General features: G+C 35.7%; 1 protein-coding gene across 4 annotated transcripts in view; it reads right to left on the reverse strand.

Annotated features, from left to right (window-relative positions):
* The window catches only part of LOC131663039 (solute carrier family 35 member F3), a 1,047,178-nt gene that overhangs the window by 78,598 nt on the left and 941,553 nt on the right, over nt 1-27,027 (reverse strand). The window lies entirely within an intron of this gene.

Consider the following 27,027-nt stretch of genomic DNA (forward strand, 5'->3'; position numbering starts at 1 on the left):
CCATGAATGCGATATCTGAGTCTTAAAAATATAGGATACCGAAGTCAGTTTGACTTTTCAAAGAATTTCAAGAAATTTCAAACTGGCGCCCAAAGTGCAAAATTTTTGTCAAAAAATTCATTAATTTATTTCTCAGAAACGAAGCACTTTACAAAAAAATTTTTCGGAAAGAAGTGTTTAGAATTAGTCAAAGAATATGTCTGAATTTTTCTGAGAAGTTACGAGCAACTTTTTTAATTTTGCAAATTGTCAATTTTTGATAAATTTTAAAAATCCATTGAATCGCTTTAAAAATATTCATGTGTATTTCTCGGCTAATTCTAAGCATTTTTTGTTCTTAGTTTATTTTTCTGTAAAGTGCTTTGTTTCTGACGAAAAAATTCTAAAAGACAACATTGTAATATTTCGTATTCTCATTTGTAAGTTAATGTCTTCGATGGCTGTAATATCTAATGCATTAAAAAAATCATTCGTACGCTTCAAAATACTCCAAAAATACGTTCTAATTGAGTTTTAAATCAATTTTTAATATAGTCTTTTAGTGTTCCGACACTTTGCATTCCTTATACGTACCTCTATCTTATACATATAATTTTAAATATAAGTGTTGTTTCCTCTGTCAATAGAAATAATAGTTTTTCAACTTATATTTGAACATTCAAAAGATACCGAAAAAAATGTGGTAATAATTTATCAGATAGGGAAAATAAAAAAAAAGAAAGGTTCCATCGAAAGCTGTCGAAAAGATAATGAAATGGAAACGGTTTATATTCCAGCTGCTGATGATTTTAGTTACTCAGAGTCTATTGAATCAGATTCTGATCATTTTAAGAATGAAGTCGATAATGATGAAGAAGATTCTGAGCTCGAACTCTTTCTAGTTAGATCATACAGCAAAATTTTTGAAACCTATAACGAATCACAAAAAAAATTAGAAGATGATCATAAATATTTCTAGATTGATGGTGAATATGAATATGAAGATTATCTGATAAATGACTTGTTACTCAGTGAAAAAAGTAAAATATCATCTTATTCTAACAACAGCTCTTTGAAAAATTTTTTTCAAACAGCTAATTAACTAACAGCTCTTTGAAAAATTTTTTTCATTAGAATTGAAAAGTTATCTCAGCTACAAACTCGCACGATTTCAACCTTTCGTCCGATCAATTCAGAATATTTATAGGGGTCATAATAATATCAATATTCAATCAAAGACATTCTCAACGTGACTACTGATCAACCAATCCGCTTCTAGAGTGTAAACTAATTTCATCAGTAATATCTAGAAACGAATTTGACAGCATAAAGGCTCATCTGAAATTTTGGAAACCTGAAAATCAACATAATAATGATAGGATCTGGCGAGTATGAAAATTGTTGGATATCTTCAATGAAAGTATTATGTAGTTTGGATTTTTTTCAACTGTATTATCCGTGGATGAAATGATGCTAAAATTTTATGGCAAATCTTTTTTGAAGCAATTTATAAGAACTAAGCCAATAAGATTTGGACTCAAAATGTGGTCTCTATGTGGCGCTAACGGTTTCATGTACTTCTGCGATTTATATTGTGGAAAAACTCGGACAATCCGCTTTTGCCCAACGTTTCTGTAGGAAGTCGGGTTGTTTATTCTTCGCTCCAAAATCTGCTTTACAATGTTTCAATAAAGAAACTTGCACAATATCATATTTATTTTGATAACTATTTTACTTCTCCGGACTTATTAGTTCATTTAAAAAGAATAGGATTACAGGCTAAGAGTACTGTTAGAAAAGACGAATTTGAGTATCAAATAAGATCAATAATAATGCTCCAAGAGGAACATTTGTGGTTAAAAATGATAAAAATAGCGGAATAAATCTTATTGCACTAATGTACTCGATGCCGGTTTCCGTTTCATCCTCTGCAGAAGAAATAACACCGTTACCTGCAGTACAACGTTACGATAAAAAATAAAAACAAAAAAAAGATGAAAAACAAATATATGGGAGGCGTTGATACCCACGACCAATTTTGTAATCATTTTGCATCTCTCATAAAATCAAAAAAATAGACATAGGTAGTATTTATTCGCTTGATCCAAGCATCTATCACAAATGCTGTTATTTTACTCAACACAGTGAATTCCTGTAATGGAAAAACGAAAGTAGCTACAAAAGATTTCGTTTTGAGTATTTGCCAAGAGTATTTGAAGGGCTGAAAACAAGGCCACGTAATACGAACGGATGCACAAAAAAGATACTGTACAAATGAAAAATGTAAAATAATGTGATGATGCGTCATCACACGAAAAACTATACACTACCAGCACGATGCGGCAGAACAGCCACGACCGCATACACCCGCCCACGCACTCCCGAATCTCTCGAACTATGACCTCTAGAAGTCTCCCTGACCGATTCGCACGACCCTTACGCTCGCGCACAACCCCTCGCGCACTCACGACCCGATCCGACACTCTCCCGGGGAGCTAGAAGCCCTTAAAGTTTCCAGCCGCGATCAGCTGATCGCAAGCCCCCGTTAGCTAAGGCAGACCTAGTTAGACTAGAAGTAGGAGCGACCGAGCGCGTGAGAGCGAGCGAGACCGCCGATGCTAGACCGATCGGAAGCGAGCGAGGGGAATCGGTAAGACCAACGAGCGGTGGATAGAAGAGGATAGACAAGCGACGCTAGTTGACCGGCCAATCGTTATCAGCTTAGGGGTGGTCGGACTAATGAGTGAAAACCGACGCTATCTTCGCGACCAGTAGGCAAATTAGGCGCGAAGGACCGACCAATAAACAAATTGCGCGGGCAAAAAACATTAAAATAGACGGCGCTGAGACCCGGCTTAGCAACAAGCCGGCCAATCAACACTAACTAAGGGGAAGTAAACCAGGAGAAGCGGCGCGTCGCCGAAAAACGGCGCGCCAGTGACCGTTAAGCCTCGACGGTGAGACATACCCGTTGAGCCTCGCTGATGCGCGGCACCCATACGCAGATAAAGGAAATAGGAAGCAGATAGAAATAAATAGAAAGAAAAGAACAGTGCAGAAGTAAATAAGTGAAATAGGAAGAAAAGAACAGTGCAGAAATAAATAGAAAGAAAGAACAGTGCAGAAATAAATAGAAAGAAAGAACAGTGCAGAAATAAATAGAAAGAAAGAACAGTGCAGAAATAGATAAGTGAAATAGAGGAAAACAGACAGGAATTGCGGCAGCAATAGGCCCGCCGACCACAGACAATCCCCTCAGCCGAGGTCACAATTATTTTGTGGAAACGACCGAGTGAGTACACCCTTCTTTTATGTATACCGTGTGTTGCCCGTCCTCATCCTCGGGAGTGCCGTTAGACCTTCGCGCGTCGGAGTGATCCTCCTATACATTTTCACCGTTGACCTTTCGAGTGATTCCCCGCTGTCGCACCGTTATGTTGTCCGTCATCGAAAGACAAGTTTTCGCGCGCGCATCTACGTGCTGCAAAACCCTCGCTTAACCTAAATAAATCCTTGATTGGAAGCGGGTTTTTCCGTCAAGTCGCGCGATCGCCGAGCGTCCGCGTCCTCGCGAGTGTCGCATGACCTTCGCGCGCCCGATACGATTTCGCGAGCACGCACCTTGCAGTAGAACTCTCAGACACCGTTCCTAATCTGCTACATCGCGCGTTGCTTGACCGACAAACTTCCCGCGCGTGTACGTATTCTCGCATCCTCCGCGCGCACGCCGGTTGACCGCCGACTTCCGCTTATGTAATTTCCTGGATAAATGAGTTGGATTTGGAGTGTTTCTGGTTGCCACGCAGGCGCGAATTCCCCGTGCGCGCGCCAGTTACAGGGACTCCTTTGTGCGACGATCGGTTGAATAAAGTAATTAAGTATCGTATGACCTTCGCGCGTGCGACAAATCTTGTGCGTGTTGACGAATCCCTTTGTTACAACCGGACGAACATTAGGTGAGCTGCGCTTGACCTTCGGTATTGTGTACGCGCTATCAGTTTGTTTTCACCGTAGGATTATCGTTCTAAATTGCTAACATTGCCAGTCGAGTAGCCGACCTTCGTACGATCGACCAATTCCGTGTGTTTACTCGAGTGAATTCCGAGCCAGCGCGAGATAAATATTTTGCATACGACAACTACGCATTCGCGACTTACCGCTTGTGTTGACAATTGCCTGCCTTAATCGACTTCGCGTCGTAGTACGCCACTCGCGTCCCCCCTGTAACCTAGACCAGGCTGACCATAGCGACGGATAGATCACTGGGGTTGACCTGGGAGTTTCTTTTGCATAATAAATCTGAATTACCTTTACATCCGACTTGTTATTGACTACGCCCACTTGATCGCCTCATCCCCCGTAGTTCTCGCGATCGGTCTGAGATCGGTAAACGCGTGCGCGAATGCCCTGATTATCGCCTAGCCGATAGCCGCCGTCGCGGGAACTACGCGACCAGTCCGGGGAAGGAGCTATCCCCTGAACCACTAGCCCGTCAGTCGGGGCGCCCCTGTGACGCCCCTCTCGATGTACCCGCTTCTGGATTGAGAGCCGCCGTGCCCCGAACTTCTTCTAGCTAGCCGAACGAGCCGCAGCCGTGGGTGGCCCTGAAACCACCCGTTGCCCCCCTTCCCCCTTTTCGCTCGATACGCTTTAGACTCGAACGAATCGTCGCCTAGGACTTCGCGCTCCCGCTTCATTCTTCACAGGTGATAGCCGGCCACGCGCGTAAGAACATCGACGGCGACGAGGAGGGAGGCGACGGGGAAACCACCCGACCTCACAGCGACCAGCAGGACTTTGCCGAGAACCAGCCAACGTTGCAGCGCTACCTGCTCTCCTAACGCGAGAGCACGGTAGCTGGCGCCCAACGAAATAAAATTAAATAAAAGCTGCATACGTTGCCTCGGCTGACTGCGCGCCGCTGGCGACAGTGCGAGATCGGAAAAATACCCATCTATTATTTTTCCCCTCCCTCTCCCCCGTCGCAATGAGAACTTCAAAATATTGTTGATTGCGAGAAATATTTTTGTAAAATATGCTGTGAGAATGTCTATTCTTAAAAGTTACAACAACAAAATTATAAGTTTATAAAATTGGAAAAAAAATCAAAAACTCAAACAAAAAAAATTTATAAAAAAACGTAAAACATTTAAAAAAACAAGAAATTCTTTATGAATGCCACTTCCACGTGGTGAAAATTGGGCAACATTTGTAACAAGACATACGGCTCATCACCAATTATTTAGGACGGATCATAGAGGCAATAGTGCTTTGAGTAGTTGAGAGAGGATTAAGGTAAGAGAAAAAAAAATTAAAGCGGTAAAGAACTCGGAAATACCAAATTTTATTCTATATTCTTACAACAACTAAATCTACTGTACAACGAAGTCCGACAATCAGTCAGCTCAATGCCTAGCGAGATGTCGTTGTAGCAATAGTGCGGATACCGGCACAAAGGATCGTCGCAATAGCTGGCGAATGAACGCCTAATTATTCGGCACCTGTAACAGGCGAGGGCGATCGCCACGTCTGAGATAGAGAGAGAGAGAGAGAGAGAGAGAGAGAGAGAGAGAGAGAGAGAGAGAGAGAGAGAGAGAATCTAAAAGAGCACTTGAACTTTATCTACCGCGGCTCTTCGATGAGCTGGAAGTGGTGGACAAACTGACTCGACATCCTATATTCTTAAGACTCAGATATCGCGTCCATACTCTAGTTTAGTTCCAAGTCGATTCCAAACCAGTAACTTTTTGAAAACTCGATTTGAAATAAAAAATTATCATTAAAATTCGTGATTTTTTATTTTATCCTAAATTCATACTAATTTACGATTTTTTCTTTGACTTATTTATTATATCCAATGAACTTTTTTACATCTCCACTTATCGATTGAAGCATTCTGCAATGATTCGTTCTGCCTGGAGCAATCGATGATTATGAGCGGCATATAGTTCCTAAATTAAATCCTCTTCAGAGTGGTTCAGATTTCTTTCTATAGTATCAGTTTTGAAAATTAGCATACATATTGTACTACATTGAATACTGAATTTTATTAACGTCAATATTTAGATTACAGTAAGATATAAAAATAGTATTGAGAATAAAGGTAAAGTTTTACATTGGTGATGTTGCAATTATGACGGGTGATGCGATCGTTGGGATCGCTTGCCTTGTTCGCCTCTCTCTCTCTCTCTCTCTCTCTCTCTCTTCCGCGTGCCTTCCTCTTCGTTGCTACCACATCGATGTCTTGGTAGTTCGGATCAAGTACCGATGTTCGATGTGACTTCGTTTCAGGTTTAATTCCTCATCGGCGTTAGTAGTCGGAGCGGTGGAAGGAAATGGGAGAGGAGAGAAGAGAAGAGAGAGAGAGAGAAACAGTGTTGCCGGCATGACTCGCACATGTGTGCGTAGCCGACGGCGCTTGACCGATTTTGGATGATGAGAGAAGAAGCGGAAATGTCGCCAAGAACAGAAGAGCGCAAGCAGTACTGGACGGACCAACGTCACGAGTGATTGCGAGCGAGAAATCCAGTGAAAAGTTGAAGAGAGAACTCAAGTGATTTAACGGACTTCTATCCTGGAATGAAAATCGACAGGAAAGCTGAGGCAGACAACCAGCACTCCACGGCCGTATTTGATCTGACTTGAGAACCCGAGCAACGGCAGCTAGAAGAACGTTGACAAGTCGCAGAAGAGCATCAGAAGCAGCAGCTCGCCAAGTCTCCGACTACGCCACTCCCTCAGGTCAGGTACCATGTCATATTTCGGTGCGCCCTTCGTTTTTCTCTCTCTTAACAAAATCACCGGCATAGTAGGATAAGTAAATGCGAGTGCGCTTAAATTGCACCGCATCTGCAGAAACGGTAGGACAATTTGCTCTGAAGCGATGCTTTGTTTCCGGTACAGAGAAAAACTCGCACGACTTTTTCTCCCAATGTGCAAAACCGCATCGGGGTATTGTAATTAACAAAGAGTAAATAAAGATTGTTAACGGACAAATAATTTTCGATCATTTCTGTTTCTCTACCTGTGTCATAATTGCAGCATTTAGGATTGTTAGACGACGAAAGCCCATCGACACCTTCCGCGACGTAGCAAATGCGCTTTCCATACCCTCCCATTTATAAATAATTAGGGATGCGACATTATTTGAGCTATTTTATTTAAAGCGCAAAGCGCGAAATCGAATTAATGTAACGAACTTGTTACGAAATGATCAAATCAGCTAGGATTGGAAGCTTTAATATTTTTTCGATTGGTTAGAAAAGTTAGTATAACAAGTCGAGGTTTTTCTAACTGATTAGCGATTTTTCACCGTCCATACGTGGTTTTTATTCTGAGGGAGCGTTGTATACTCGTAAAGCTTCCAACTACGGAAACTTATTGAGATACATTTTTCTTTCTTCAAGAAGTCAAGCAAATGAATTTTCTGTGTATTCGAAGTAGTCACATATTGCATCAACCATTTAATACGCGTTATATCAACCTTTATATCTTCGTAAACTCTGCTTCATCTACTCTTTTGGTTGTTTGCTGAATAGCATTCACATCGTTACTCGATCTTATGAGAATTAATTCATGCTTGATATTCACTAGAATTTTGCAATAGTCCTCAGCGAATCCGAAAATCATGCTGACAAAAATCAAAATAACCATTTAAATCGTTTACAATATAACTCGCTTCTGTATACAACCATCCAGCATTTTCAGCAAGCAGAGTTTGACTTGGATTTAGCGATAGCTAATTTTTCATAGTAGTTGTCAAACCAAAATTTCTACATTTCTCGATTATTAAAACGTTTAGTTCATATCTGATTTCCTCAAACAAGTGGCAGATGGCATTGTTAACAAATCCATGTAAGGATCTACACAGCCAACTATCACTGAGCACCGTGGCTTCGACGGCCAGCGCAGCACCGCCACGGCGGTCGATTGCCGCTGCCAGTTAGTTCCGCTCTAACCGTTACTCCGGTCGGTCGCTCCTTTGTACATACCCGTACTTAATAAAGGTATTTCCTAGCAAATCAATTACTGGCTACATCACTCTCCTCTCTCCGGCTACCTCTAAAGTACTTCCCCGACGACACCTGGACGCTACATCCAGTATTAGTAAAGAGTACCGCCTTCATTGTACAAATGACCGGAAATGTAAAGATAGCTACAAGGTGGTAAAATACACAAGTCTTGATGTTGAATGGATATGCAAATATCATCACTGTTTTTGTAAGATGATTTGGAGTACGGTTGATGAGCATAAAATTCATAATGATCCACTGATTCATCAAATACAACAGGTAACAGTGAAAACAACAAGTAGAAATGCAAACTATTTTCCACCAACATCTTTGAGACCTAGACTTTTTCGAAACTGCTTGCTTCGACGTGTTAGCGATTTTGATCTTCGTTGATAACTGATTTTAGAATGGCTTTTCCATTTGTTTATATAGCCTCCTCGACCGTTGACGATGTGAATAATACCCATCACATTCTTTTTAGATGTAGTCTAATGATTATCACCTAACCACAAAAGTTTACTGATTCTCCGTCTTAATTGACGACGCGTAGTTGCAAATAATTTATTCATCTTGTAGTAACTGGTAGATATAAGACGTATCTAGGAATTTCAATGATTTTATATTCAGGTGGTACTACTGAGAGCAATTGGTTAATATCCTGCAACTTATCGTAATTTAAGTATGCATCAGTAGTTATGATGCTAATACTCTCAGAGCGTTTACCTTGAGAATTGCCACTGGAAGATTGGTGTTATGATAGACATTAACCTTCAGTAGACGTGGTACAAAGACTAATAATCTATCAGTAGAATCTTTTGGTCGGAAATCAATAAATTCTGAACACTTGACTACACTCCGTAAAGTATTGTTATTTATCCCAAGAGCTATTATCTCCATTGTTTTATTGTGTCTCTTGTTCTCTTCCAACTCCCGCTTTGCAGACATTGCATCGTTTACTAATTTTGCGATTCCAGCGGCACCACCAGCTAGAGCATGAGTTACATTCAAATCAGCAAAAAGTGGTATTAGGGAGAGTAAAGCACCATACATCATCGAGGGAATCGTAAGGATTCGAGATGTTTTCATTTTAGATTTTCCATCAGCCTTGTTAACGTGGCACGAGCTTTCTTCAATGCTGATCTAATCACAATTTCAGCAGACATAATGGTTGGCCACTTGAAGGTAGCTGCTTTTATTACATTTTTCATGTCTGTTGTCTTCTTTCTACAATGCTTTTTTTGAGCTTTTTTACTTTTCAAACCCATGTGGAATTACGATTTTTATTTCATGGCATTCGTTATTGCGTAAGCAACATCTCTTCCTACAATACCAAAATCCTTGGCTAAAACTCAATTCCAAGCTTTTTCAACTAAAACTCTATCAACAATATTTATAACCTCTATATTCTCTCGATTTTTTGAGTAGGCTGTGTAGTGCTCTTTGTAACCTGTGTCAAGAAGATTGATGCCTGGATCACCATGAGTTAGTAATTTCTGTAACCTAGTTCCTGGCCCACAATACTAATAGCATGAATTTCAAAGAGCATGTAGTGAAATTACCTATTAACAATTTCCATATCATTGTGCTGGAAGATAAACCAAACCGTCATGGAGTTTTACTTGCAAATAGCACCAGAGCTATTTTTGGTGGTCCGTCAAACTGTGGTAAAATAAACTGTTGGCACTGATTACATACCCTAACGGAGTCAGATTTGAAAACGTTTAAATTTATTCCAAATCGTTGGATCAACTAAAGTATAAATTATTGGAAGAATGATAGAAATTTATTGATGTAATACAGTATTTTCCTTTCAAAGACTATAAAACTGTTATTGAGCCAGAGCATGCCTTACCAAACTCGCTCATGATATTTGACGATATCGTATGTGAAAAGCAAGACAACATACGCTCATTCTTTTTATGGGTCCTCATAAATATGTTGACTGTTTTTATCTTTCACAAACATACGTTCGCATTCCCAAACACCTTGTGAAGGTTAACGTCAGTTTACTGACAATTTTTCGACAAGATGAATCAATTAAATACATATATATGATGATCATGTGAATACAGATATGACTTACAATAGCTTTAAAGATTTATGTTCAAAATGTTGAATGGATAATAAATATGGAATATTGGTTATTGACGAAGATAGACCCAACAGTTGTGGAAGATACCGGAAAGGATTTAACTGCTTTGCTATAAATATATCTAAATTATTATGTTAACTACCGTCCGTCGTTAATCTTTGATTTATCAACATCATGGATAATTATCAGAGAGGAAAAAAATGTGCTCTATCAACTAGTAAAAGCACAAAATGCCTTCAAAGAAAAGTATGATTTATTAAGACTTGGTCGACAATAAGGTCTTGGATGAAAAATTTAAACCGATTGTTGATCCACTTAAAACAACAGTCAAAGAAGACGAACCATTGAAAAACAACAAAAAATAAAATTTTTAAACAAAAACCACATTATCAAACTAGCAGTCCTATTGATAGTGACAATTTTTTTACTACTACTTCACAACTGAGTGATGAAGATTCTAAAAATACTGTTCGATAAGATAATACACAAAACTATAACAACTTATCAGAGCTGGACGATCATGCTCAATCGCATGATAAGTACATTTCTGCATTGAATAGAAACGATAATACATATTTAGACTTGATTTATGGTGTGCCCAAAGAAAACGATGGTATTTACACTATTGGCAACACTGAAGTAAAGTTTGATAAGAATAATGTTATAATTGATGATTTTAAGTATCCGAAAAGAGATAGTTTAATGGGATTACCTGTGATAAAGCAACGTAATCAATCTAAAACAAATTAGAGTGATTTAAAAAATTACAAAGAAATTTTATAAATGTCAAACCTGCATAGAAAAAAGAGTAATGTATCAAAATTGCGAGCACACGACAGCATTAAATTCAATAAAATCATTGGTTCCATGTTTGGAATAGTGAATAAAAACTTAAAAATGGGCACTTATCTACCTAGTTATAAATTTGTGAGAAACAATGTTAACATTGATTATGTATACTAGGACGATCCGAATGAACTAGTTGATCGTCTTCAATTACTAATTGCTGAACAATCGGCCGGTAATAATAACGACCTGAATGGAATTTATTCAATAGTTGAAGAATTACACTAATTCAATAATTAGTGTAGTTATATATATTTGATGATTTGTGAATAATCCAAACAGCCGTTCGTTGAAAGTTAAAGATGTAACATCAGATGATACGTCTGTAATTCAATGTAATGAGTATTGATGTATTTGGATGTAAACTCAATGGAGAAGGTCAAAGTAATAGCTATTGAGGATTACCGGCTATTAGATTCAAACTTTCATTAACGGTAAATTTAATTTGGAAAATAAAAGGTTGGTAAATCTTACTCATCCGCAAAAGTCTAAAGATACCGTTAACTGGGAAACTTTATAACGCCTCTTTCAGTCAGAAATTAAAGCTATGACAGAAATTACCAGTCATTTAAGAAGTGATCTTGATGATTTGGATAGATTATTTAAGCTGAATTACCAAAATTCAAATCAAATATTCAAGACGTAAAAATTATTGTATTGAATGCTGAAGAAGAGATTAGTGGAGGAGCTTTACAAGCGAACACAATGGAATTATCCATGACGCAATTACGTAATTCAGTGTTTTAATATAATAAAAAAACATGTTAAACTGATCTCGTAAATATGCAAGCTTATTCCAGACAGAACCATATTTATAATTATCTACTTTGTATCATTGACAATATTTCTAAATATGCATGGATTGTACCAGTTAAAAGAAAACTGATACTGATATAACAGAGGCCATGGAATCCATATTAACAAAAGGAAGAATACCGAAGAATCTCTATAAAGACAGAGGCAAGGAATTCTACAATGCAAACTTTGAAGCTCTCATGAAAAAATGCAAAATCAATCTTAATTCAACCTACAGTAATCTAAAAGCATCGATATGTGAACGATGCAATCGAACATTGAAAAACGCTATGTGAAAAAAGTTTAGATTACGTGACAATTACATATGGTTGAACATATTACCAGAACTCTTTGCAGCTTATAATAATTGAAAACATATAACAACAGGTATAAAACCTATTGAAGTAACTGTGCAAAATCAAGATCAGATATCACAGAGATTTGCTCGATAATATATGAGAAAGCGATCTAAGTACCAAGCGAGAGATCAGTAATAGAAGGCATATATTTGGAAAAGTATATACGTCCACTTAGACTACGAAAATATTTACTACTGTACATGTGACATCAACGAAACCAACTACTTATCATTTGAAGGACTACAGAAATCAACCTACCATGAGCGATTTCTATAAATAAGAACTTCAAAAAACTAAACAGCTTGATATTGATTTGGTAGAAAAATTGATAAAAAATGTGGAAATCAAGCTTATGTGAAGTGGTTAGGTTTCGATAGCTCTCCCTATAGTTTGATTGATAAAAATACATTGTAATAAAAATTGGTATAAATAAATAAATGTTTTTTTCAATATATAAGGGAGTTTTTATTATTGAGAACATGTTTTTACATTAATAAATACACATAAGTGAATATAACCCAATTACCGCCTAGGTAAGTCATGCATAATTTAAACTTATTGGCAGCACCATTCATCTCACGAAACAAGCGTTGATTTTCAATCAGCGAAGTGGACAATCTCGCTGGTAGAAACATCTAGAATTTCTGATCTATTTCAACTATGATCTTTTCCTCGAAGCGTGTTCACCTGTCTCAATTGCGTGATCATATACTGATTTTTCGGTTCTATTTCATCCAATCTCTTCAATGGAAGGAAACCACCCTTCGACATCATATTTAATTATGAGATACATCTATAAAACAAATAGTTATTATAAAATGTAGTTATTGTGAACACTACTATTTAAAAAAATAATTATTCTTAGTTTTTTTCAATTGTCTTAACGTTAAATTTTATTGAAAAATCGAGTCTCAAGTAGTTTTCCTTTTCTCGAACTACGTTAACTAAGAATGATATTAGAAGATGACTGTTGCTCACTGGAGAATGTTCTGTGAATGGAGTATGTCGGTTAATACACACTGTGATATAGAGCTACCTCCACTTTAACATCCAATAATGGTTCGACGGCGCTGTGCGGCGGCTCGATTGCGGCCGGTGGTACAGCGCTATTAGGCGGATCAATAGCGGTCGGCGGTTGATGACTCGACAGCGGCTCAACAGTCACATGCATCAACCCCCTTTCTCTCAACCAATGGAATACCGTAACTCTCCCATTGAAGCGTATCAGTAGTTCCAGAAAGCAAAAATCGTGTGTCATCGTGAGCACTGAGGGCGATCTTCGTTTCTCTCTCGCTATACAACTGATAATAACGAGATCTGGTGCCTTTTTGTGTATGAGTCACAACTAAATTTTCGTTTAGACACTTGATGTAGTCATCGATCGTGATGGTATACTCGTATTTTAGTATAAAACTTTTCACTCCTTTAGCCTTTTTTTATTGGGTTTTGATCTTGCAGTTGAATGCTATATTATTTATTTTATTATTTTGAATGCTTGTAAAATTATTCCTTATATATATTTATTATATTTGACGAGTGGCATTACGGACATATGATCTTAGAATATTCATAAATCCACTGACACTAAAACTACACGCTTGACCTCGGAGCCCTTATACCTGATAACTGCTGAGTTGTAATTATGCAACTCAGCACTTACTAAAATTTTAAAGATTGTATTGTACTGCTAAGCTTTACACACTCAGCATTGTACTGCTGAGCCTAACATAAATTTATTTCATATTTTAACACATTAAATTCATATTGTATGCTTATTACACAATTCATAATTCTTTTCTAAATTTTTCAAATTTGCTTCATCCGAGAGGTTTTGTTAATATACCTGCATTATTGTTTTCAGAATTGATTTTTACAATATTAATGATTTTTTGTTCATAGCATTTATTTACAAAATAGTAATGTATATCTATATATTTTGAATTTGTAGACAAGCTTTCGAATTTGGCTATAGCTATAGCACCAGAGTTGTCTTCGACAGCTGTTAAAGATTTAGTAACGCTACATTGATTTCTATATTTGCAATATACAACATTTCTAAATATCCTAATTACATATCCAATCATTGTTTTGCTGTCGATCCTATCTTCAGTTCAGTCAATATCAACAAAACAATCCATTACTTCTGCACCTAAGTTTTTTGTATAAGTTAATTTAAGGTTTTTGGTAAAAAAAGATACTTCAGAATTCTTACAAGGGAACCACCCCAACCCGACCTCACCAATTTGAATGATTTTGGGATATGTTGTAGTACTTGAAAAAAAATTAGATACGTGTTTTTTTTATCGGCCCATAAGGGCTTTTAAGGGGTGAAATCCACCCTGAAAATCAACCCCTAAAATTAGTTTTTTTAATATTTCTCAGCATCAAATGAATATTTTTCAGTAAACTCAACGTTAAAAAATTTCTTATAAAAAGGCGCTTTTAAGTACATAAAATTTATAGCGAAGGGTTGCAACCCCATTTTTAATAGGGGTAAATACACTATTTTTGTACTGTTTTACGACATGTAATATAGTAAATCAGCTCGAGTGATTTAAAAATCGCACTTACAATGAGAAAATACCAAAATTAAATTGACGTGTTTCCGGATTGAAAAAAAATATGTTTAAGGGGCGTTTTAGCCCCTAGAAACCACCTCCGTCAAACTATGAGCAGGTTAATCCACCTAACCCTGGGATAAACAAGTTTAGTCGTTTGTTATTTCTTGAAATAATTTAATCCTATGCATAAGCGAGCTACCTCAACTAACCAACCTGCCTCTAACCCACGAAACCCCCATAAACCACCCTTACCGAACCACATGCAGGCTAACCCACCTAATCCTGGGAAAAGCAACTTTAGTCGTTTGTTATTTCTTGAAATAATTGAATTTTACACCATAAGCGAGTTATTTCAGCTGAATCATATACCTCTTATACAACCTACCCCTAACCTATCTAACCCCCACCCTTATAAACCACCCTTACCGAACCACATGCAGGCTAACCTTATATAAATAGCGAAAAATAAATGTATTTCTTGAATAACATTCGTGTTTCATAACAATATGTCCCAAGTATTACAAATTTTATGTAATAATTATTATTTTCTTTTCATTATAAATACAAAAAAGATAAAAATAATTAATAACGGCTTATAAATATAAGATTTGAGACTGAAATAAATTATAAATAGTTATTAACTATTTTGTTTTTTCGAAATTAATAATAACAGTTATAGTATCAGCTTTTTTAAAAATATTATTTGTATTGTATTACATATAGCTGTGTATAAAACAGTAATAATAATAGTTATTATTTTTTAAACGTAAAGTTAATTCGTAATAAAGAAAAATAACAAGTAATAACAGTTAAAAATTATTAATTTCAAAAGTGGAAGTTTGATATAGTTATTATTTCTTTTTTAATCATTTACAATTTGTCAATGAGAAAAGAAATTATAACAAATAATTGATTATATTAATAGTTATAAATAGTCATTACAGTCTCAATTCCTATACTTCAAATTTCACTTGTGGTTTAGTTTACTTTTTGTTGGTACTTTACTTTGCTGTACACTTTATCTTATTAACAATTTTGTCTTATCAATGGCTCGAAGAAGATAAGTGATATCAAATCTACGCCCCTTACGACAATAAGACATCTGATACATATTTCATTATTCATAGTAGTTGAAGAAAAGTCAAGTATTTAAAAAGTTAAAGTTTTTTTATAGCGTTGGATTTATAAATAAACTTATTTCTATATTTACATACAAATATCCCGAACACGAAAATATAGTACATAACAAGAAGAAAAATTTTTGTCTACTACGTAAGTATTTATGTCATTAATCATATATAATTTTATTCAAATATTTTGATTTGTAAACATGTGAAATATAACTGTTAAAAACATATGATCAAATTCTATCTATAGATTAGGTTTTCTTTTGTCTTTTGTAAAATTATTCAACTGCAAAAAAGAGTATTTATATCTTGATTTTGTTTTAGATTAAAACATGAAGATCAATCCTTTGAACGTAGTCAATTTATTATTAGCATATTTTCAAAGTTTACAAATACCAGATAGCGAGATTAATTTCAAAGAAATTAAATTGTCAGAAAAGTTGAAAGAAATATTAATAGATGCTGTGTATAAGTTTAATGATATTGATATGATTGTTGAAGAAACGTTAGATTTTCATGAAGATTATAAAGATAATGATGCTAAAATAATCGAAGATGAAGTTCAACATCACTTTCCTGATCCTGACTTTACACCAACAAATCAGTGCACAAATGATGATGAAGAAATCACATTTGATTATAAACAAAGAGCCGTAGAATTTTGAAGCAGCGGACAAAACAAAAACTTAAAACTGGATACTGTACAACAAAGATTCAAAAAAGTTTCATCTATAAGTCAACTTAAACGTTAGGCGAAAACAATTAATAAAAATGGAATTTACCGAGAAAAAATTGCGCATATTTGCCAATACACGTTTGATAATTTAAAAGCCGCTATTGCAGCTGGTACGATAATGCATGATCGAGATATACGGAAATGGGCATTACAAGCTCAAAAAATTGTTGGCCACGAAGATATTAGATTTAAGGCTTCTCAAAATTGGTTACTAAAATTTAAAAAAGCTCATAGAATAGTATCTAGAAAAATAAGTAAAAAGCCCCGCAAGACGCCTATGGGAAAAGTGGTTTCGGTTAATTTAGCTACATTTTTGATATGTTACTCATTTTGGCGTCCTGAACAAATGTCTCAATGGGCATAAAGCTCAAATCTCAATAGGTCCCAAGATAGGGCCCGCTGAAGTCAGTATAACAGGGTACCAGTGCTATACACTTTTTGTTCTACTCAGTACTGTGGTTTCCATTAATATGGCCCGATTTTTGATTTAACATGTCTCAAATAAATACTTTAATGGGTCCGAACCCTACAACTCAATGGGCTCCAAGATTACCTCGGGGTCAAGGTCAAATCAAGGTCAAATCAAGGTTATCGCATTAATCTTGGGCTAGGGACCGTTTCTATATGTTTTTGAGGTCGATGAATCAGAATCCGGGGTCCGTTTCACTCGAGCAGGTCAGGTTCAAGGTCAGATCAAGGTCAAATCCATAAAATTCATTGCAAACAAAGTGAAAAAGTACATTTACATGTTTTTTGGGTCGCCAAATCCGAATCCGGGGTACGTTTAACCCCTCCTTAAACCTTGGTACATTTGTACCTATTTTTATAGTGATTGAATCCGCAATTAAGTATATTTGTAAAATCATTCCACATACAGATAAAATGGAAGCAAAAATAAAACAAAATAATCAAAATCCGTACTAGTTAAAATAAAAGGAGGGATTCTTGCCGTTTGCATTAGAATTACCCAGAGTTTACCACGTGGAGACTGCAAAGTCGGACTTAAACTCCTTGGTCATCGTCAGTCATTATAGTTATTAAGTCTTGTATTTGCCGAATCTGTCTATTCTACCGTTACTTTTGTTGTCTTTTTAATATTTGTAGGTACTGATCTTTTTAATCTTTTATAATCTTTTACAAATCTCTATTCTTCACCATCGATTATTAATTCGTCTTGATGTGCACCATCATCATTATTTCTGTGGCCGGCATTTAGAATGTATCTAAGAAGCGTCGTACTAGGATACTGTATGTTCTGTTCATATCGAGCCCACCCAAGAAACCATAGAATACTTGCAATATGTGCACAGCAACCTAAAGTCCTTGCCCCAGCCTTACAGGTAGAATAATATCCTAGTATAATATCACCTTCATCTTCATCTACCATTCGATCATCTTCAATGCCTACTCGAAAAGTTATCCATAATTGATAGCGAGTAGCATTTCTAAACCGAGAGTAGATTCTAATTCTTAAGAAGCCTGGTACATCTCTATTTAGATCAAGTTCGAAGACATCAGAACTTTCATGTTCGAATTTGTCTTGCACATACGATGGAGCTAATTCGAGTTGATATGGGCCGAGGGTCAATCGGCGTAAATATTGTAAATCCAATCGAGGAAATTCAGGAACGTGTTCCTGATTTAAACGTTCCCACATAGTATTTCTTCTAGTAAGATTATGCTCCTCAACTAACGCTTGAACTATGTTTACATAATTAATCGAGTTCTAATCTCTCGTGCTAGAGCAACAGTCTTATCTTTCATTAGAAGCGGTACTCGATATTTATTCATCAACGCTCCAGCAATTAAGTAAAAATCTCTTAAATGTAAAACATGAGCTCTTGGAATAAGTCCGTCTAGAAACTTGTAAATGGATTTCACATGACCGTTTCGGGCTTCAACTACCCATCGTTGCATGGTCACCATGCGGGCGCGATTAGCCATTTCAGTGGGGAATTGATGATTTCCTTCAGTAACAGGTAGGATGTGGACGTTTTATCGTTGATTCTGCAAGAACCCGACTGTATCCCGATAACCTCGATCCACAATAAAAATGTCTCCATCTTGAAACCACTCATTCATGTTACTGACATCATTTTGAAACTGATCAATTAATATCGAGGCATCATTGTTTCTACCATCTGCAAAATACGGTCCTTGAATATCGAGAATGCAACCGTGAGGTGCAGTGACCATAACAGGCTTTACTAAATAACGTCCCTTGTGTACCGAGTAACTTTGTCTTAAGGTTCGGTAGTTTCCTGATTTTTCGATGTAACTATACGTTCCATCTACAATTGAAATGGCTTTTAAATCATTTGGATTATCATTGTACAATTCATTTGCAAATGGAGTGACGTGCCGTGCGATATAATCCTCACGATTTATCGCTTCAAGACCAATGTTCTCACGTACAAATCGCATCATCATCGCTGTTCTAACTGTTCTAATTAAATCACTAATTCCCTGTCTACTTTCATAGTTAAATAAAATCTTTAGAAAATCATCAGCAAGTCCATGACGCATTTTACATAAAAATATAAAAAGAGATTTTCTCGTTATTCGGTGGAAATGAACACCTCCGGTTACAGGAAGACAAGATTCGTGTAAATCATCAAGTTGAGCTTTCGATAAGGATGTTAGATAAGTATAGTTTCTGTCGGTTAAAGAGTCAGGATCAAGGTAGTTCTCACAACCTCTTACAGCCGTTTCTCTTAATAGCGTAAAAAATCTACTAACTTCTATTCCAGGTAAAATTATAGGACGATTTAAAGGTTGCAAGCGAGCATAGTATTCACTTAAAAGAAAACCATTTTCATCAAGGTGTTGCAAGTAGATTCGAGTTGCTAGTGGAATGCTTCTATCCAAATATATTTCTACGCGTGCCTCAATACTAAGCCGCTGCATATTATTATTTAAGCCATTACAAATCATACATGTTTCGGTAGATCTTTGTCTAAGAACCTGCAACCGAAGATGCTCAGGGTTTTGTAAGGCCTCTTGATCACGTGTAAGTAATAAGTCACAATTGAAACACACACGCGAAAGATAATCATTTATCTCAAGAGCTGGATGGTTAAGCTCCTCACGGTACGTTATAGCGATCCGCCTTTTTTCATGATTGAAGTTTCGCATAAATCGCGTGGTGCGAGGAGGAAAAGCTTCATCACATACATAACATACTACACGTCCAGCCATGTTTTATATAGAGGTAGGATGGACAAATTTTTCCTGGTAACTATAACTAATACAGTATTATTTGTGGTAAAATGGACATTGGGGTCAGAAGTGAAATAATATTTGAAATTATTTTTAAATGTTTATTATGAAAAAATATAAAATATACAGGTGTAAGATCAAGATATATTTAAGTAAATACATTAAAACTAGCGCAAATTAAGTAATCGGACTCCTATATTTTCATATTAGAAATATATTTATTAAATCACTAAAAAAATATACTTCTAGATTTTAGAATCGTACAAAATCAGAGTGGTTTGATATATAACGAAAACGATGACTAAAAAGGCTATGCCTTCAACGCATCGAATGAAATAAATCCAATGAAATTCTGATCTTAGAAATCAACTGAAACACGTATCAGATGTGGAAAACAAAAATTGAAGTAGGATAAAATTAAATATGACATTACGATTTTTATACTTTTGTATTTTTTCAAATTGTGATCTCCGTTTATGTAATTAAAAAATTAGTTAAAAAAAATGTGGATTGCAGTAAGTGAAATTCAAACGATTAGAACAATCTGAATGATATGCCCATGTGAGTTCGGTCTGAGCTATATTTCTCGGCTAATACGGGGCTTTTAAGGGCTACAATAGTCGGCCCCCGTTGCGCATATTTTTTTTTCTTTCTGCTCGTCTTCAAAAGTAGTTTTTCGTTTGTGCGAATGTTTAAACATTTATGCTCGTTTGCGCGTATGTTTTTTCGTTTATGCTCGCTTGTTCGTCAGTTTTTTTGTTTATGCGTGTTTGTGCAAGTGTGTTTTTGTTTATGTTCGTTTGCGTGAGTGCCTAAGAGTTTTGTGTTACTTGATGAGTATGTATGACTACGTGTTGTTGTATGTATGGGCGTATATATGCTTGAGTTTGCTTCTTTCGTTTGTTCAATTATTTTACCGATTTACCTCACTCGTATACCTCCTGATCAACCTCACCCCCTGATTAACCCCACTAGCATACTCCACTCGTATAGCCCCTGATAAACCCCACTAGTATACCCAACCCAACCCTGATCAGCTTTACCCCCTAATAAACTCCACTAGTATACTTCTTGATCAACCCCGATCGTGGGGTTTATGAGGGGGTTGATCCAGGAGTATACAAGTGAGGTTGATCAGAGGTTATACGAGTGAGGTTAATCAGGGGGTAGGTAAATCAGGGGGTATGTGGGTGGGGTTAATCAGGAAGTATGAGCAAATATAGTTTGTTTCTGCGATCCAAAAAATATACATCTGATTTTTTTCAGATTCTCTTGTTGATTCACTGTGATTTGACCTTGACCTGACCTTAAGCAACACTTTCGGGTCAAACGTACCCCAGATTCGGATTTGACGACCCAAAAAAACATGTAAATGTACTTTTTCACTTTGTTTGCAATGAATTTTATGGATTTAACCTTGACCTGACCTTGAACCTGACCTGCTCGAGTGAAATGAACCCCGGATTCTGATTCATCGACCTCAAAAACATATAGAAACGGTCTCTAGCCCAAGATTAATGCGATAACCTTGATTTAACCTTGACCCCGAGGTAATCTTGGAGCACATTGAGTTGTAGGGTTCGGGCCCATTAAAGTATTTATTTGAGACATGTCAAACCGAAAATCGGGCCATATTAATGGAAACCACAGTACTGAGTAGAACAAAAAGTGTATAGCACTGGTACCCTGTTATACTGACTTCAGCGGGCCTTATCTTAGGACCTATTGAGATTTGAGCTTTATGCTCATTGAGACATTTGTTCAGGACGCCAAAATGAGTAACATATCAAAAATGCAGCCAATTTAACCGAAACCACTTTTCCCATAGGCGTCTTGAGGGTTTTTTTTCATGGCGAATTTATTTGATAATTAAGATTTAACACTTTCTAGTCCTTTTCTATTCTTTCCGCAGATCAACAAATCGTCTACGAACAATATCAAATAAATTTGTTTCTTTTCATTTTTGTATACAAACAATAATCATAAATCATAAATAAAAAATTCTTCCTTCTTTCGAAATTCAGTTTTTTAATATGATTATCAAAACATTCGTACCACGGTCCGTTTAAATCAGTATTTACTATTTCAAAAATTTCATTTGCTCGATTTCTACTATTTTTAAATGTTAAATTATGCATTTTATTTTGAGTATACGAGCCAAATTTCAAAAATACTGTGACGTAGATGATCGATGTTTCAGGTACACTCTTTTTGGTCTATGCCCGCGCGTATAAACCGAAATGAGCAAGTTTATTGTAGAGAAAGTTTTTGTGCGCGTGATTTTAACTTTGGCATAAAAGGGTGTACTTTAAAGATATTAAGTGAACAATACTTTAATATCAATTTTTCCAAAATTTATTAACATTTTTTTTAAACAATTGCCTATATCTTAAAAAGTGTTATTTTTATTTTAAAAATTCTTTTTTTATCGAATTCCTTGACATTTTAAGAATCCTTGATCATTAAGAATCCGTTTTAAAATTCATCGAGCGATCGTTAGATGTGACACAGTGAGCGATAATAGTGGACGCTCACAGGCCCTATGACGCTCGCTGGGCCGCGCGTCGGCGCTGCTACCAAACTTACCGACTAATCGGCAATATTCTCTAAATCGAAAACTCTGTAATAGTCTTGTAAGGTAATTTTAACAAATCCCTGCACATTACAATACTCCAAGCACCATAGACATCGGAGCATAAGGTTTCCGCGCAGGTTCCATCATGAGCAATAGATCCTGCTAGGATTACAGGTCGAGTCATCGTTTAGTTCTAATATTACGAAATACATAAGTGCCGTCCAAACGTAAATTGCCTGAAGCATATAATTCCAGACACTCTTTCCGACTTATTTCTATCATATATTCTAAAGTTCTAAATTTCACATCGGAATTATGCGAGTGCTTTCCGCAATATTTAATGATATTTTGCAATATTACTTTACATTGCACTACATGTGCTTCTTCAAATTAATTTAATTGCAATAACTGTATATGAACTTTCGTACTGTACGAAAGTATAGGCGAAGGATAAAAAAATGAAAAAATGTAGCAGGTGATGCATGGCTTAACCGGAAATCAAAATATACTTTCGTCTTTCCGTAATCAAAAAGGATTAATTATTTGTTCTCCTATAAATTCAATTAAACTTCTAATGTTATCCGCGCTTGTATAAAAGAGGACCTGAGCCTATTAGCGTGGACTACTTTCATATTTTTCTTTATTTGTATCCGCATGTTATTTCTAGGAAGTATTCCTACAATTTTATATGGTCCTGTTCAATGATTCTCTAGTTTACCAGGCTTAGGACCAGATTTCAAAAAAAACATAATCACCTAACTAAGTTGTAGGGTTGGGTTAATATGTTGGTCAAATATTTTTTTTTATTTTTCTTTTGAAGCTATTAAGTTTTCATCCTTCATAAGTTGGGAAGACATCACCTTCGCGTTGAGGAGCGCTTGACGGTAATCGAGCTAATCCTCCAAATACTACTTCGTAAGGAATATGTTTGGTGCTTTCCTGTACACAAGTGTTATAATTTAACATGGTTTAATCGAGCCACTCATCACAATGATTGTCTTTATCCGTATATTATTTCAAGAACTCTGCGAGCGGATGATGAGAACGTTCAAGTGACCATTTGACTGCGGTCTAAAAACTTTTTTTCTTAGCTTTTTTATTTTGAACCATTTAACAATACGATTCATCAAATTACTCAAAAAGTTTTTGCCTTGGTTTGTTAAGACTGATCGCAGGTATTCGAAAACACATGTAAATTTCTTTACGAAAGCATCGGCGATACTAGATTCTAAAGTATTAGATAAAAGAACCGCTAAATAAAACTTACTAAGTTGATCTTGCATGGTTAAGATATACTCGTTATCGTTACGCGTTTTCTTTAGAGGATCTACTATATCCATAGCTATTTTAACAAATACAGTAGCACAAGTCTCAGTGACTATCATGGGCTGTTTAGTCTGTAACCTTATAAGCTGTAACACGTACGTTAATAATTTTTTTTAATCCCGCGTGGAAAATAAGCCTAAACAACGTCACGTCACAAATTATTTTAAGGAGAGAGGCTCGGAAGGCGTATTCGCTTCGTCGCGGAAAATTAACGAGGGCTTATGTCATCCGATAGTGTCGATAATCGCGGTTTACCTAATTATGAGAGATACAGGTTATACAAAGAAACTCATCCTTTCGAATAGTTATTTACATCAAATATTTATGTCAAACAAACACATTTACAGTACAAACATCAAAAGAAATTAATAAACATCATGACACATGGGAACCCATAGCATTTGACAAAAATTACATAGTAGACAAAAATGATATCGAAATAAATACGACAACACACAGCAAAGAAGTATCAATACATAAAGATGTAACACAAATCTTAAATATAATAAGTGACATACAAAAAGAAACGAAAAATAGTACGAATGATTAAATATATGGGAATCCAGAAACAAAAATATTATCTCAACCTAACTATCACTCAAGCTTGGCACAATTTATTCGAAATATTAGTAAAGTCCGGGAAGACAAATCCAATGAAACCGAAGAGAATTATACTATTAATGATTATTCAAATTTTTGCGACACGTTAAAAGATAACGTTGCAAGATTGACAGAAAATATGACAAAATAACGAACCAGCAAATTCACATTATGAATGATATAGAAAATAAATTCAAAAACATTAATGAAAAATTCACAGCTAAAGAAACTAATTTAAAATCGGCACATATATTTACAACTACACACAACAAAATCGCACAAAAAGAGACACAAGAACACGAAATAAAAATACGACGAAAGCAATTGATAAATACAATAAACTTAGAACACCTGACTCAACGTAAAAAAGAAAAGATAGAAAATTTAATACTGTCATTCGAAGACATATGCTGGTTAGAAGGAGATAAACTTGGCAAATGCAACATAGAAGAACACGAAATTAATTTAACTGATGATAAGCCAGTATATGTTAAACAATTTCCTCTGCCATATACACTCAAACAAATCGCATGTGATGAAACAAAGAAGCTAATTGCAAATAACTTAATTAGACCCTCAACAAGTGCATTTAACGCGCCAGTATGGATCGTGCCAAAAAAGGGAATAACAAAAGACGGAAAGAAAAAATGGAGAATGGTAATAGATTATCGAAAATTGAATGCAAAAACTATTCCAGACCCATATCTTATACCCAACATATTAGAAATTTTCGACTGCATAGGAAAAAACAAAGTTTTCACCACCATCGATATGGTTTCTGGATTTCATCAACTAAAAATGAAAGAATCAGATATACATAAAACGCCGTTTAGTATCCCTGGCTTGGGACGTTTTGAATTCAAAGTATTACTATTCGGACTAATAAACTCACCTAGGGTCTTCCAAAGAGCACTAACAAAAGTACTCGGAGACTTATTGGAAAAAGGGTTCTGCTACCTGTACATCGATGATATAATTATCGTTGCACATACGGTTGAAGAACATAATAAAAGATTCAAACTCATTGCAGAAAAATTAAGAATGGCAGGATTAAAAATTGAAACGAGTAAATGCAAATTTCTCCAAAAGGAAGTAGAATTCTTAGGCCACATTATAAGTGAAGAAGGCATCAAAACAGACCCAAAGAAAATAGAAGCAATAAAGAAATTTCCTATCCCGAAAACTATCAAAAATATCAGAGAATTCTTAGGCCTAACAAGCTACTACAGACGCTTTATTGGACACTTCTCACAAATAGCAAAACCTATCAGAGATTTACTGCAAAAAGAACAACCATTTATTTGGACTAAAGAAAGACAAAAAGCATTTGAAAAATTAAAAAATTCCCTATGCATAACTCCAGTTCTTCAATACCCAGATATGAAAAAATCATTCATCATTACAACAGATGCTTCAAACTACGCGCTGGGTTGTGTACTCTCTCAAGGGGAGATTGGTGATGACAGACCAATAGCATTTGCATTAAAAATCTTAAAATCAGCAGAGAAAAAATACCATACATACGAAAAAGAAGCACTTGGCATAGTATTCGCAATAAAGACATTTAAGAATTACATATACGTAAACAAATTTACCATCGTTAGTGATCGCAAACCATTGTTATCCTTCAAATCAGCAGATAACAATTCAAGAGTACAAAAATGGAGACTAAAACTAGCAGATTATGATTATGATATTATCTACAAACTTGGCAAAATAAATACAAATGCCGATGCACTATCACGAAATCCGATGGAAGATATAAAAATAAATGCAGATACCAGAGCACAAAAAGCAAAACAAGAATCAATAGAAATAATAACAAGTGAACGACAAGTACAAGAAAAACAAGAGGAACAAATCAAAATAACAAGAAAACAAGACAAAGAAAAAGTAAATAGAAATAAAAATATTACACAAGCACAAGTACATATGGAAAATGAAGAAAATACAAATAATGAAGCAAAAATACAGAAACAACATAACATTCGATTTACGGAAAAACCCATCGAATCAAGAAAAGACAACATTATACATTTTATCGACAACAAACATCAATCATTAGATAACGCAACAGACAGACTAATAAAAATCAAACAGATACAACCAGACAAAAATCTACAGCCCCAGGAAATTGAAATAATACAGTCAGGAACAAAAAATATCTTCATAGCCTGTCTTGACATAAGATAGTCTGCTATGAGGATAAAGGAGAATCTCAAAGGTCTCTTCAAATTATTAAGAACATTAATAATTTGCAAGAAAATAACAACATTCAGCATCTCAAGAGACCTACAATTAAAAAATATTCATTGGGCCGAAATAGAAAACATTCTACCAACAACATTCGAAACTTCTGAAACTAAAATTATCATTTGCCTAAACTACATCGACTACGTAAAACTCGCAGACCGAGACAATATATTCGACCAATATCACTCAAGTGCACTAGGAGGACATTTGGGAATCAACAGAACATGGAACAGAATAAAGAACAAATACTATTGGGAAAACCTGAAAACTGATATAGAGAACCGTATCAAAAATTGTGAAACTTGTCAAAGAAATAAACTAAAAAGTATAAAAATTAGACAACCAATGATAATAACGGACACTCCCATGAAAACATTCGACAAAATCGCAATGGACATAGTAGGACCTCTAAACGATACTAATAATCAGAACAAATACATTCTTTCTATACAAGACCTACTCTCAAAATTCATAATAGTTGTTCCACTCATTAATCAAACCGCAGAAATAATTGCAGACGCCCTAATCAAAAGATTTATATGTATTT

The sequence above is a fragment of the Phymastichus coffea genome, unplaced genomic scaffold (assembly GCF_024137745.1).
Source record: "Phymastichus coffea isolate CEN01 unplaced genomic scaffold, Cenicafe_Pcof_1.1 PCOF00030, whole genome shotgun sequence".
Taxonomy (NCBI): domain Eukaryota; kingdom Metazoa; phylum Arthropoda; class Insecta; order Hymenoptera; family Eulophidae; genus Phymastichus; species Phymastichus coffea.